The 15,669-nt window shown below is 39.1% G+C and overlaps 1 protein-coding gene across 3 annotated transcripts in view; it reads right to left on the bottom strand.

Moving 5' to 3' along the window:
• nlgn1 (neuroligin 1) overlaps positions 1-15,669 on the bottom strand; it is a 322,900-nt gene that overhangs the window by 124,472 nt on the left and 182,759 nt on the right. The window lies entirely within an intron of this gene.

The following is a 15,669-nucleotide window of genomic DNA, read 5'->3' as shown; positions in this document are numbered from 1 at the left end:
AACCACATACTGCCAACTGCTAGGATTTTGAATTTTTCAGCTCAGCTGCAGGACAAAGTGTTCCTGTGTGGATTGATAAAAGTCTGCTACTTCTTAAATTACAGAAACCATTTCAAAAACTCACTGAATTATCTAAAAAAGGCTTTGGCACAAATCTGAAAACACAGCTGCTTTTCTTAGCTCATGAATGTTGCATGTTTTGCAAGAATATGTTTTTTTTTGTGTGTGTGTGTGTGTTTTGTTTTTTTACACATCAATGAGGTATCATATATATGTCATATGATTGTTAAATACTCCAAAATTAATGGCTGCTTCTAATTGCCTTCAAAACACCTCATATTGGAGCTTTCCGCTTTGACATCCCTATTTCCTGGACTATATATCATTTGCCAGTGCCTTCCAAAAGCCTTTGAAATCACAGCTGCTTGGCAGAGCCATATAAGTTTAGGCATACAAACTGCTTGGTTTGAGTTTGGGAAACATAAGAATTTAGGTCAAAAGGTTACAAGGCCTTGTCGCTAACCTATGCTGACAAGATTAACTAAGCAGTTAAGCTTGGAGGTTTTGTCAGTTCATTGTAAATAAAGGTTGTGTGAAGGCTACAGACTACAGGTGGTGCTGTTTTCTTGGGAGGAAAGTCACATAATATCCTGTTATCAAATGTCTATCTAAGCAGGCTGTCTAAACTGTACGCCGCAAACACACATAATGATCCTAACTCTGATATTCAGGTTGACATTGGAGCCATCTGACATGTACAAGGATACTGATGTCCTTTGTGTAACAGTTAGCAGTTAAATACAACTGACCTTGAACCATGTAAAACTTGGCACTTTTCACAGCAAGATTATTCTTAAGCAAGGTATCTGTTGGCAAGGTATCTGACTTCAGTGTTACACACTTGAATAAATCATCATCATGCAGCTGCAGGGCCATCATTCGAGGTTGCTATGTTTGCCACAGATATCCGCTTTAATATCTGGCTGCTGAAAAATGTGCTTTTATGCTTTTAAATTGGTAAATTCTGGTGAGAAAATCTTGTTTTTGTGTGAAAGTAAAGAATATGCCAACGAGGTGAAGTAATTCTACTTTTTATCTGAAATACTTTCACCTGTCTCTTGCTCTTCATGGAAGAAACCCGAGGCATGTCACTCTACAAAGTACTCAAGACAAATCTTGAGGTGAGCTGATTTACATTAGAACCAAGTGGAATTAACTCACTTCAATACCTATTTTTTCCCCCTCACTTATCATAATAAAGGCTGGATTTGAAGCCACTAAATGCTTGACTAAATTACTTATTAAAGCAACACTTTTCCCAGACCTCTTCTTCTCCTTCTCCCTCGAATGCAGACAGGATAAACTCACAAGTCGCTCTAACCGGGCTGAAAAAAAGAAAAGAAAATGAGAAGAAAAACACCACTCCAGCATCCCATGATTTGCCCAGAATGCTGGTTCCCATAGCAACAGGGGCCATGATAAATTAGCCCGTTGGCGCTAAGGATTCCACTCACACACCCGTCCTGCCTGACTCACACTTTCTTTTCTGCCTCCCATCTCCATTTTCCCCCTCTCTTCATTCAGTGGCCTTACTGGCATGAGTGTTTATCCAAAAACAACACTGGTGTGGATTGGAAGTAAACAAATCGTACTCTTTAAAACACATTATACACTCAGTTTGTGTTTGATTTTACAGCATGAACAACATACTAGCACATTCACAGAGAATGGCTCTGTGAATGTGCTAACATGTGGCAGCTGTGGCATGTGGTTACAAATCATTCAGACAATAGTGAGGACATATGGGTCATTGGAGTAACCACTGAGTGTCTCTGCTTGGCCAGCATCCTCCAGTTTGGCTTATTAGTTCTATTTTTTTTTTTTTTTTTTTTTTTTTACAAAAGCAGACTTTCTGAGTGCAGAGGCATCAACAGGAGCAGCTTCCCAAACTTGTAAACCCTCCAGCTAATTTAATTAAAGCTTTTGTGTCCACAAGGCTTTTCCAGTATTAGTCAACCAAAAGAACAATTAGGCTATTGTGGTGGCTGTGGCTTTGGTAGATTCTCTGTCTCTTTGTCTCTCTCTGTCTCAAACACACACACACACACACACACACACACACACACACACACACACACAGAGTCATGACCCATTCTGGGACCTACCCATCCCAAGTTCAAGAGCTTTCCTTAAAAGTGTTGGCTTTGACACTCTTTATTCACTTGCTGTGTTATATAGCATCATGTTGTTCAAAACAAAACCACAGACCACATCCTTACTGGCAGCTGCTGTTACCACTAACCATGTCCCCACATTGTACTTCCAGTTTCAGTTTGGTCATCTTTGATCAGGAGCATGACTTAACTTTTATTCCAGCTCATATTTACTGTTTCCACATCCTGTCGTCATACAGTAAATCAACTGACCTATACATGCATCTCACTTCTTTTTTACACCTTTTTGCCCTTGTTTTCATCTTCACTTTGCCTCCTTCGTCTCCCTCTCACTGATTGGATCTGTTCATTATTTGAAATTGTTTTTGCAGGTTTGGTGGGGAACCATTTCTTAGATTTGGATATAGATCCTTGCAATTATTCAGCTTGACAAGAGTTTCCTTTCTTTTCATTCCAAAAGTATTGAATTCCCTGAACAAATATCACTTGCTGAAAGAAACTGATTTTTTTTTATTTATTTATTTATTTTATGGATTTAATCATTTATTTGTTTCTATTATGGCCACATAAAAGAAACTGCAGGTTTATCTGTATATCACTTCTCAAAAACTGGATTGCTGATTTAATATGATCTCAAAAAATTATTAAAAAGAATTTATATATTAATATTTCATGCTTGTTTGATGTGAAATATTTCACTGAAACTGCATGGTACAGTACATGTACAGCTACACAAATCCATCCATTCATCATTTCCAGCTCTGTTGGTTCATTATGCAAACAGTGCAGTTGCAACATGTGCTTATCAGTAAATAAATGAAACACAGTGTTATCAAGAACCTTAAAATAGTGGAAAATCCAATGAAGCATACGTTGATGTTTCTGGAGATCAATTTATAGAGTGAAGATAAGCAATCCCACCTTCCAGCATGTATGAAACACATGACTGTTTATCACATTTTTGACTTTTGATCCAGCTGGCACAGTCCAATCAGTTACAATTTGATGGAGTTCATGAGGCCATCAATCTAAATAAGACAAACAGAACAGACAAAAGGAGGAAAAGTCCAGCATGCCCGGCACACAGTGCACAGGATGAGTCGATACTTCACAGACCTCTTCTGGCTGCAGCCGCTCTCCTGGCAGCAACTACCAACAGTGTGTTACACTTCACGATCACCTTGAGGTCATTGTTTGACTGCTGTGTTCAGGATGCTAACAGCGTGTCGGACCATCACCTCAATTAGCATATAAAGTATGAGGGAGATCTCTCCGTGTTTTCTCACTCATCTGTCTCTCTCCTAATGTTCCTCTTGTTGTCTCTCTCTCTCAGTCCATGCCTTCATCTTTTATGCAGACTGAACTTCTGCTGTTCTTTCTACACAAGCAGGTGTGTTTGCCTGTGTGAGACTGAGTGCATACACAGAACTGCAGATAACCGGGATAACAAAGCAGAGGCAGAATGGAATAGGAAAGATGATGAAGATGAAGTTGTATGTATACAAACATGCACGTTTACCAATAATCAGGAATGCATAGAAACCAAATCCAGAAGGCAATGCATGCATTTTCAAGTGACTACAACTCGTCCAAAACTGAAGAGTACCAATTTTTTTTAAGTACCCAAATTTACACTTAAATCTAAGTAAGTCTTACATATAACTTGCATGGTAAATTCAAAGATTCAATCTCCCCTTGTTTTCTAAGCTTCAACACTAAATTAACTTCAAAAGACCAAATTTCCGTGCATTTTTTGACTGATCTGTACACCGGACTAGTTCAAGGTTTTCTCCAGCTTCAGGAATAACTGACATTCTTAAGTCATTGTACAATAGAACTAAATCACACTGGTAATGAGGAACTTGAGAAAAGGGGCTTGTTTTCCACTCCTCCCAAATCAAACAGCTCTCATAATCCATCTTCTTGCTGACTATTTCTGAATTCTGCCAGCTAGAGCAAAAGCACCAGTTGTGAAACTGCAGAACAAAAGAATAGATTATGGAGGAGAATAAGCCAACATGTACAAGATGTTCTAAAAGTGCTTAGAACAATGGAAAGTTTGAACATCTGTGGTTCCATCCAAACTGAGAAATTCCATCTGCCGATTAAGACCATGTAATAGAGTCGAAAGAGTCAGAAGGAGAAGATGTGGACCTTGAAATTCTTTTGTAAAATCGGGCACAGAATACTTTTTTCAAAGTATAGTCAACACAGTTTATTTGGCATTTCATTCAATGTGTCTGTACTGTAAATATCATTATCAAATTACATAAAACAATGGACATAGACCTAAGAAAAGAAAAGAAATTCACCTGACACCAAATAAAAGGACTAAGATCAGCCTTAAATTGTTATTCATCTGTGCCATTGAGCTTCATTGCTTTCCAAAAATGATTAAAAACACACCAGAGGCACAGTGTTGCACTGGCTGACATGTTCCTTCATTACCATGAACAGACACACTTCAGTGTATTTTGACTCAGTCCCTCACTGAAAATACTCATTAGAGCACCAAACATGAATTAATCCACCACTGAAAATAGTGCAACTTTTGCTCCTGTTTGAGTAACATCTGGTAAAAATTGCAGTCACCAGCTGTTTAAAGAAATTACAGAACCTTTTCTTTAATAAGTGAAACTGTATTTGACGTGTTTTTAAAGATGTGTGTCTTCAAGAAGTAATGACTGTGATTGGGGACACAGACAGGATCACTAAATGTCCAGTGAATTCAACCCACTTCCTGGCAGTAGCTGCTGAGGGAATTCTGTTTCTCCCTCACCTATGCTGACCAGGATTTGCATCTGATCCATCTTTTCAATTCAATGAGCTGCCAGTCACAAGCCTGCCTCTCTCAGCCATTATACTCCCTCCTCCCCTGTACTGCTGTATTGCTATTGTTACAGCGCAGTGGAAATGGCAGAATAAAATGAAGTGGGTTCATATTTGGGGTATAATTTGTGAATGATGTTGCCTTTCTCTTGTTTTATTGAAAACAGTAGCAGGTGCGAATTGAGCCGACATCTGCCAAGGTTATCAATTTCATAATAGTTATTAGTCCCCAAACTCCTCTACTGGGCCTTTCAATCAACACAGAGTCCATTACACTGATGTCTGGCCTGTCAACACACTCAAACACGCACATACACAACACTGATTTCCACTTCCAGCAACTGGTGTCTGCCGCCACATTAAGTGGCGCACCATAAAGCCCAAATCTGTCCATTCATTCTCTGCTCCTTCTGCACGACAACAACAATAACGACGGCCATTTTTAATGCACAATTACATAGAAGAGCTCTTGGGCAGACGGGCTGATGGCACGTTATTGCACACGCTCGGCTCCACTCCCTCAAGAGTTTGCATGTACAATTTGTCGCAGCAATCTGAGAGTCTCTTGACCGCAAGATTCTGTCTGTGTGTGTTTTGTGTGTGTGTTATGTAAGTCAAACACGGTCAGGCATTTTTCCTCTGAGAGCCTCTGTTGAGATAAAGCTCGGCACACAAGAATGGTGTCAATATAAAAAACTTAATTTATGTGTTTTGTGTGCCAGTGGTGACAAGGAGAACAAGTTCAAGTTTATTTAGGAGGATAATTAATAATATAACCATAATAATATAACCTGGTGTGCTGCTTGTAAAGAAAATAGCTTTAGTATGTGGTCTTTCTCCATATCTATTTTATGAGCAGTTTCATATATAGAAGCTGTTTTTTACAGTCGCAGTTTTTAAAGGCTTTCTATTGATTAACAGCTACATTCTGTATTCAGTGTCACTTTGAAAGCCAAACTGAAATTGAAATGATTTTTCTCCGAAATCTGTGTATGCGTCCTTGATGTGTGTTATGACTTTTATACTTGATTGGTCATAGCTATAGTCACCGAGAAATCTTTCTTTCTTTCTTTTTTTTTTTTTATCCATACTGCCCCTGACTTTTCGGTGGGTGTTCTTCCTTCCATCTGAAAATGATGGCGCTGTAACTGATGATAGGTGAATCAGAGAAGTTGACAGTGTGTTTCCTTGTATCACTGGCCCTCAGATATCAGTCAACTACAGAGAAGGGAAATACCCACCCTGAAGCTTACACTGTTTCCACAAATATAGGTATGTCCAAATGTCGTATGTAACATGTTATGCATGCGTTTCATGGTTTAGCTCCCATTTATATTAAGGAATTGCTGCTCCCCTGTGAGCCAGTGTGCAGCCTCAGAAAGTCGGGCAGGGCTCTGCTGGCTTTTCCTAAATCCTGGCTCGAAACCAAAGGTGACCAGGCTTTTGCAGTCAGGGCCCCTCAGCTCTGGAACTGCTTGACTGGGGATCTGAGGCTCACTTCTCAAAAGTTCTTTTTAAAAAAGCTTTTTATTGATCCCGTTAAAGTGTTTTATTTCCAACATGTCTTCCCTGTTTTATTATGATTGTTTTTATTATTATTGTTATTTTAAATTTTATGTTATTGTTGGGTATTTCAACAAGCCTCATTGCAGTCCTGAAAAGCTGCCGTTGAAAGAATTTTTTTTTTCTTCCTCCATGCTGCTGCATTTTAAGAACTGCTTATCCAACCATCTATCCCTCCATCCATCCATGTATATACCATGGCAGTCATCCAGAATGCCCAGTGGGAGCTCAGTGATGCAGAAAAATAAATTGTTGTTGACCAGTTATTTCTCAAACATTAGAGTGTTCAGGGGTAAAAGTTGCCCTGAGGGCCGACGAGCCCTGTGTGTCAGCGTTCCTGAGAAGAGATGCTCTTACTGCAAACATGTGGAGCTCGACTTGCCCACCTTCCATCACATTCCTCCTTACCCACACACAAACACAAACACATTTCCATTTATTCCCCCTGTTGTAACCACAACATTGGATTCTGGGCATTTTAAATTTCCAGATGGGTAAATTTTAGATGGGTGGTACCTCAACTCTGAGGAAATGCCTTGAAAACTTGCTTGACACAGAAATTATTTAAACAAATTCTAATGACCCCTAAAGCCTGCCAATTTCCTTTTGCATTGTAGATGATGTTGACTCTGTCTTTCCCTGGCACCTGAAGCTTAAATCTTTCTCGGCAGGTACTGCTCCAGGGAGAGGCGTTTAGTTCACGATCATTGTGCTCCCGTTATGTCTACCATGTTCAGGGCTGTGGGTGATGCTGGAGGAGGTATTTATGCACTGTTAGCTCTTCTTGGATGGGTTGGCCCCAGGGCCATTCTGAGGTGACCTCCCTTTCATACAGAAAACAGACCCTGGGAATACAGAGTTTGCCAGGCCAGCTGGAGAGTCAGAAGGAGTTAACTCAAGCCCTAATTAGACTGCATTGGTTGGATAAAATCATATTCAATCAGCAGTCAATCAGTATTTGGATGATTTTTTAAAAAACACTACACTACCAGCAGTAAAACTTAGGCACACACTGCATGATCATTTGCATAAAACAGCAATTAGCTCATGAGAAGACAGAATGCCACGGCTAACATATTGCACCACTTACTTCTCTGTTCAGTTGGTGCTTCTCAATGTTTTCAGCAATGACAGCACCTGATATTATTCCTGAATGAGAAAAGTTTTTGATTAAACCTCCGATTTGCCATCTATGCCTGGTTGCTGTCTCACTACCTGTGGTGGGGTTCATCTTGTTACCAGAAACAATACAAGAGACAAAGAGAACAAACAGCCCCCTTGGCCCATCGAGCTTCGACTATATCGCATCAATTCGCAATACAAGAAGCCTAAAACATGCAAAATTGATTTTGTAAAGCAGGGATGGGGAATGTCTGGGCTCTGGGTAATATGCAGCCCCAACACTGTTTGACCCTGCCCCCAAGGCAATTTATAAATACAAATATAGCACCTCAGAAATAATAATAATAATAATAATAATAATAATAATAATAATAATAATAATAATAATAATTATTATTATTATTATTATTATTATTATTATAGTAATTCAATAGCAATTGACCAAGAAACTGGGTGAAGTTAAAGGTCGCGGTCGCAATGAGGAAAAAGGGTAATCTTGAGCATCTTCCAAGGTGTTTGTTTATTACAAATATTTTCTAAGGATAAAGGTAAAACCATTTTAGAAACTCAGTGACAGTACGTGTCTTTGTGATTAAGCCTTCATAATGGACATTATCACGTAGCTCCAGTCAGCCTCTCAGCTCTCTGGTTTCGAAAATGAAACAATCTGAAGTAAAATTAAAGCTGTGACAAGTGTCACTGGAAAGAGGAAACAGTGTGCATTTACCTACTGCAAGAGCAAAAGCCTGTCTCAATTTTGCTGCTGAGTATGAAAACTTCTTCAGGCATTTGGTGAGAGGTTTCAGGACATGAAGAAGAAAAAAAAGGAACTGAACATTGCTATGTTGTTTACTGTGGAATCAGCTGATGTTCCGGACAACCTACAACATGTAATCATTGAGTTGCAAAGCAAGGAACAGCTCAAAACTCAGCAGAACAACCTTTCACTGAAAAAGTAATTACATTCCTTCACTAATTACCTGGCAGCAGAAATCATTAGTTACATGACTTTGCATTATTCATCCCAGCTCTGTCAAAGGTGTCTGCCAACAACCCAGCAGCTTCAAAACACACATCATTACATCTTCTTGCCTGATATCAGATGGACCGATCAGAAACGACCAATGCAATAATTTGACACTGATACATGCCAACTTACTGGTTCTGGTGGTTTTTAAGAGTGGAGGGAAGCAGAGTAAAACTAAACTACATGTTGGGCGAAGAATAGTCTCGATAGCAGTTGTTCATAGCGCTCGCCATCTTTGTTATTACTTCTCCTTGGTTCTGGCACACTGCTTAAAAACCCTTAACAACAGCATGACAACGGGATTAGTACCACCCATGGCACTGAGTGGCTAATTGTTAGTCCCCCTTGACAAGTTTCATGTCATGATGCCAGACAAATCAGTCAACTCGGTGGAGTGGGCAAACTCAAAGGTCTGCATCCAGGCAACATACCTTCTATATTAAACTACACAGAGACAAGGATAGCAAGTAGCTGGTGGACATGGGGAAGCATTAAACCACTAAAGGCCCAGATATTTTTCTCAAGAAAATAATGCAATAGAGAAAAATATCTGGAAACAAAACAGAACTGAAAAGAGAGTGAATACTGGACTAACAGTCATCAGATGAAATATGTCTCCATGAATGCTAACTTGAATGTGTAAGGACACTGTTATCAAGTTCACCTCAACACCTTTTTAAAGCCAGAATATGTCAATGTTGTTGCCCCAAAGCAGCCAAAAAAGGTGTCTTTGGAGGCACTGAAGCTATCGTCTTACCATTACAGAGGTCTTAGCCCCATTACTCCAAAAGTCCCACCCTCACAATGGGGTTTACACTCAAAGAATGTATGCAGATGTAAAAGATAAAGTGTATGCAGACAGAGAAGACCATTCAAGGAGGATTGCCCAAATATTCAGTTTTAGTAGGTCAAAGTGGCCTCAGTTAGTAGGGTGGAAGTCAGGGCATATGTAGGTACTGTAGCAGCTACTGTTTAGATTTGAATATCCAGTAGAGTTAACACAAATGTATATGATAGATATAGAATATCCATAATAGTGAATTGTTCGAGGAGTAGATGGTAGAATTATTTGACATTGGGGGTATTTTTATATCCAGGTAGAAAGGACATATTCAGGATTCGGTGTGGCACTACCATGATTCACTTGATGTTATACCGCATATCAACTTCTCTTTAATGCATCAAGCCTGCAAGAAATATTACTGCTTGAGTTGAATAAATATTGTGTTTTTCGATAAATAACATTTATCCAACATGTCCTGTCTTGGGTCACAACTTTTTTCAATTAATCTGGATGACCCCAACCCTCCAAAGTGTCATCTGGATGTTACTGAGTAACCGTAATGGTCATTGAAGAACTGAATTTCTAAAATAGTAATTCCGTACAATGCTGAAAATATTACTAATAATAATCACAATATTGTAATGCATTATTCACCCACACATTACTGCTCAACACTGATGTTACATAACCAGCTGATGTTCACACAGCACATGCCTCTCAAATGTGTGCTGTTTGAGCCATTAATGATACCTTGGACCAAAATTTCCACCTGCTAAATGCAAATGGAAAAGATCTGTTTGTGTGTGAATGCTCTTCTCCATTAGTTGATTCAACAGACTCTCCACCACAGGTATTTCTGTGCTGTCTGGCCGGGGTGAAAAAGCCCTCTGAAACAGCACTTACACACCATCATGGAGCAGTGAAACTCTCCACCGACACCATGACAAATGAAATTGTTTTAGGTTGGTTAGCAGCTCCTTAAGCCGGGGTGAGGCAGCTCTCACTGCAGCTTTTACAGACTGGTACCTTCCAAGCAGCTGAGCAAAAACACATCCTCGCCTCCATCTTATTGGCAGGGGACAGAATGAAATCTGAATTTTAATAAAAGGGCAATATCAGGCAGATAAAAGCAATACTTCTCACAGAGAAAAAAGATACAGAGACAAGCCGACAGTGACAGAGAGACAGATAAAAAGAAGGGAGAGTACAATCTATCTAATAAGTAGCCAGAGGAGCAAACAATGTGAGAGGCTGTAAACTAGACTAATGTGATTTCCTACACTGTATGTGCCCATAATGACACTGCTATTGAGTGGGGAACCACAGAAAATATCCATAGCACACCTCAGACATGACATACTGACCAATCAGCTGCAGATAGTGTGTGTGTTTGCAAGGATAATGGATATAGTGTGCAGCATGGGCCTGCAATTGTTTTGTGCAGTTTTGAAAGGCATGAGTCATACTGTGTGTGTGTGTGTGTGTGTGTGTGTGTGTGTGTGTGTGTGTGTGTGTGTGTGGTACAAAGCATCCTGATGCTATGAGTCTAAATCTTCTGAATCTGTTTCTGCTGCACCTCTTCTTTTCCCTTTGAGTCTGTCCTTACATCTCTCACTCACAAGACCTCCGCCCTTTTTTTTTTCTCCTCCACCCTTCTGAGCCCATAGGAGACATTAATAATTCAACGCTGAGTCATTATTTCAAATATTAGAAAAGGAAATTGACTTTTTGACAGTGTCCAAAAAAAAAAAAAAAAGAGAGAAAGAAAGAAGACAGACACTTGCACCTGCAAAGAGGAAAGGCAATCACCTTGTCAAATCCGTACTTCACATCTCTTTTCTTTGCTTTTAATAATTTGCTTAATTGTACTGGAGCTGTTCCACACATTGATGTCCTCTCCTCTTGCTCCCCTGCTACGCATATTCTTATTTGCTGTCTGCTGTTGTTATTTGCTGCTGTAACAGCCCTGTTTCCCCATGGGGATCACTAACATTTAATCTAATCTAACCTAATCTAATTGTGCTTTACCTCGTCTTCTGACAAATGAGTTAACCCTTCATTTTAATGATCTGTATCATAGCATACTGCATAATGTCTGGAGAGTATAAAGTGCTCAATAGGTGCTTAGAGAATGCATATGATGCTGCTTGAATGCATTAAAGAAGTCTTTTCTGCCACAGAAATGCAGAGTCAAAGCAAAGTGATTGAAGGCCTTTTTGCCTGCTTCCATCACGCTTTCTTCAAATAAATCCCCCACATTGCTTTCCTTTATGTCCACTGCAGCCTTATCCCTATCCACTTTTCCTCTCTATAGACAAAAGAGCAATGTTTATTACCCTGACTCTTCTAATATAGCTCTGCTGTGTAAAATCATTAGTGGAAAAGGCCTTTCATCGTGTAATTATTATTGATTTGACAACAAGCTGTTTCAGCCGTCGGAATACACTGATAGCAGCAGCGGCAGCAACAACTCTACAAGTTATTAAGATTGTTTTTAAAAAGCGACGCCAGTGTGGGCGATCGAAGCGACATAGGTGAGCATAGATTGCTTTCTCAGGCTCATTCTGAGAACAGAGATTTGGAGAAGGGAAGATGAAGGGAATGATCTGAATTGCAACTGATGTCAGAATACAAATCTTGCTTTTCACCCAACAGAAGATGCATGGATGGCTGCACTAAAAAGAGCATACAGCAGGCCAGCGCTCACACAGAGATAAGCTAATGCATCATTTCACAGGTAATTTACAGATTAGACTTAAAGCATTTTTAAATCCAGATGTAAGACTATACTGTTCTTCAATAATTCACTTCATCAGATGTGCCGCCTATTACCACAGCTGTTATAATCACGGTGGGATGTGCACTTTGTCTACTGAACCACAGGAAGCCTTGCTGTTTAAGAGAAAAGAGACTCGCCAGGTGAGAGTTAGGATCCCTTGTTCGTTTTGCATATGTAGTCTGGTTTAAAAATAGATTGTTGAAGTTACCTTAGTCAAAGAGCTACTCAGCGTGAATGTATCTAAAATTAATGCAGGTGTGGTGTAGAGTTAGTGTGCACTGTAAGCTCCATAATACAGCTACTTTAAAAAAAAAAAAAATGTGAGATACATGTGCGATCATAACCTGTCGTCAGGGCAATGATATGTGACAGTCTGATACAGATTATACCTAGATATTTTCTGGGATTTGGAGAGTCAGTCTGAAACCTTGAGATTGCTTGAATCATACAGGACATAAATAATCAACTTTCTAACAGTTCTGCAAACACTGATCACAATTAAACACAAGTCAAGACTGCGTTCACATGACGCAAACCAGAAGTTCGATAAAGCTGAATTTAACCAGCAGAGTGATGGTCCTGCCCTAGGTTTTGTGTGCATACATTACTGTGTGGTCATTTTAATTGAAAATAAATCTTACTTTATAAAAAGTACCATATGAGTCCAAAATGAGCTAAAACAATTCAGGTCTCAAATACACATTTCGACACAGGTCCCCTCTATAAGACAGGGACACAAGTTTAGGTAGTAATGCAGGACCCCGGTGGTTAATGTTGTTTTAGTGATGTAAATGCCCTAACACACATTCCATTAATCAAATAACCAGAGACTAATTGATATGCAGCGAAGCCGCCTCCTTGGAGGTCTGGGGTCCCTGGCAACAGGCTTAGCCCTGTTGGTAATACACCCTTTCTTGTTGGTTTGATTAAAAGAACTGTAATCATAGCACTGATAACTTTAAACTTGCATAAAATCTAAAATAGTCCCACAAAGCTGTTGAGTTATCACTCCCACAATTAAATCATCAATGAATCAACATGCACAATATAATTTGAAGAAGCCAGATCTCATTGTAAGCATAATTCAATCGTCCAGAGTTAATTGTAATCACAGAATAAACTGTGATTTATTAATTGCAACTGGTTGGAATCACAGCCCAGTTGGTAATCAGAAAAAAATATCCACATCAGTCCAACCCTGAATTGTTTTTTTTTTAATGTCTTCATCTTTGTCTCATTTTTTTTTTTCACCCATTTTATTCTTACACTGGTCTCTTATTGCTTGAAACCAGGATATATAACCTGAGACTGGAGGTTCGGCTTCAGCATGTATGTATCTGTATGTCCCACATTGCTTTTGTGCCCATTGCCTATCATCTCCCTCGCAAAGTCAATATCCCTCCGTCTGTTGTGTCCTAACCTGTGGACTCTGACCTTCAATGGACACCCAGAGGGACATTCTTGCACCTAAAATAAACCATGGTGTCCTTCTGCACTCTGCTTACTCAAAGAACTCTGTGCACTGATGTATATATACAGTAATCATTCATTACCACAGATGATTTACTCAAACCCTCATGTTCACCAGCTACATAATCTCTGGAAATGTGCACTCAAATGAACCCAAATTAGGTAACAGGCCTTGTGCACTCAAATGAACCAAAACTAGGGACTGTGTATTTGAATAAGAAGAAACAACGTGACTCACAACTAATGAAAAAGGTTCAAAACATCGACTGATGAAATAACCTTTTCTCACTCCAATTAAACAGTATCCTTCTTCATTCAAAATGACCAAAACAAGGGACTAATAGCTTTTGCACTGCAATTAACCAAAAGGGAATGATGTGTATCTTGCGTACCTCTACTAAATTAATCACACCAAGGACCCTGATTTGTATCTTCTGCCCTTGAATTAACCTAAACAAGAGACTTGATGTGTATCTTGTGTACGTAAATTAACCGAACAAGGGAATGATGTGCATATTTTACACAGAAATGCATAAAAACAGGAAAGAGGTGTTATTAAATTGTACTCTTGAAAATGAAACATTAGACTGTATGTTTTGTGTGTTTGAAATAAGAGCAATAGGGGCATTTCACTCTTATTTTAGGTACTATGACTAAATATGTAAACAGTCTGTATCTTTTGCACTCCTAGTAAACAAACCATGAAAATGATATAGAAAATACACACCAAGAGAAACCAGGAAATATGTATCATTTCCACATAAAAGGTCCAAAATGACATTAAAAAAAATAAATAAAAAATCTTCTGCACTATAATTACCTAAGCAATATGTACTGCATCGTGAATTTGACAGTTCATTCTTGGCTACGGAAACAGCAATGTTTGGCGTACAAACACGCCGCAAGCTTTTATCCTCGATACCAGAATAACAATCAGTGCAGCCAGACATTTCTCCAGAGCTGGCACAGCGCTGTGGAGATAAGTCTGGCTACACAGTCATCATCAGCTGATCAAGTTTGGTCAGTTTTCATTTAACTGTAGCTTAAGAGCTCGAGAACCTTGAGTGGAGATTGTTCTGTCTTAATATGCATTTTGTCAATTTTTGGTTTCTTTATTGGGATGTTTAGTGGCTACTTAAAATTATGTAAAGAGTCAAAGAAAAATGCATTACAATTTAATGAGGCCAACTGCAGCAAAATTTTAGTGTGCAGAAACAAGGTTTGAACACAACATTGATATATATCATCACATGTCGTGAACTAGTTATCAGACAGTTGCTCATTTATACATCCTGCAGTAATGGAACATTTTTGCATTCATTGGAGTCATGCTTCTGGCCACCTGTTGAATGTAATCTCAAAATTCTCTTCTCTTTTAACTCTTTTTTTTTTTTTTTTTTTTTTTTTAATATGTGCACTCCTCTCCTTTAATGGAATGGGAGCAAACCCCTGCAGCCAAATCTTGGACCCCATTGGCTATCGTCTAATGATGATTTAGCCTCTAGTGGCAATGTTTCAGGGCTTCTGGTGTAACCAGTGGATATCCAGACATCCAAGCCAAGACTTCCACTTCTGTGCACCGGTATACAGTTCATTTTTACAGTGTTTTTCAAAAAGCTAATAAAACGTTAAATTGTTGTCAGATGATAGTCAGTGGGTTCTGAGACTGCAGTTCGCACAGACAACAAAAAGCAGCCAGGGAGTTTGCTGTCAATTTGAAACACCAAACTCGAACTTGCACATTAGTCTAGCCTTGACATAGTCTTCCCGCTCTCTCCTTCTCCATCCTTTTTCTTTCTTGTTCAGAGCCATGCCCGCTTGTAAATATTATATGCCTTAGAAGCTATAATGGGAAAATAAATTGATGAGTAGTCTAGAAGTATTTAGTTTATTTTACCCATTTACACAATGGAAGGTGAAA

Source organism: Chaetodon auriga, chromosome 3 (assembly GCF_051107435.1).
Source record: "Chaetodon auriga isolate fChaAug3 chromosome 3, fChaAug3.hap1, whole genome shotgun sequence".
Taxonomy (NCBI): Eukaryota; Metazoa; Chordata; class Actinopteri; order Chaetodontiformes; family Chaetodontidae; genus Chaetodon; species Chaetodon auriga.
The sequence above is the reverse complement of the archived record's forward strand: the minus strand, read 5'-3'. Positions and strand labels throughout refer to the sequence as shown.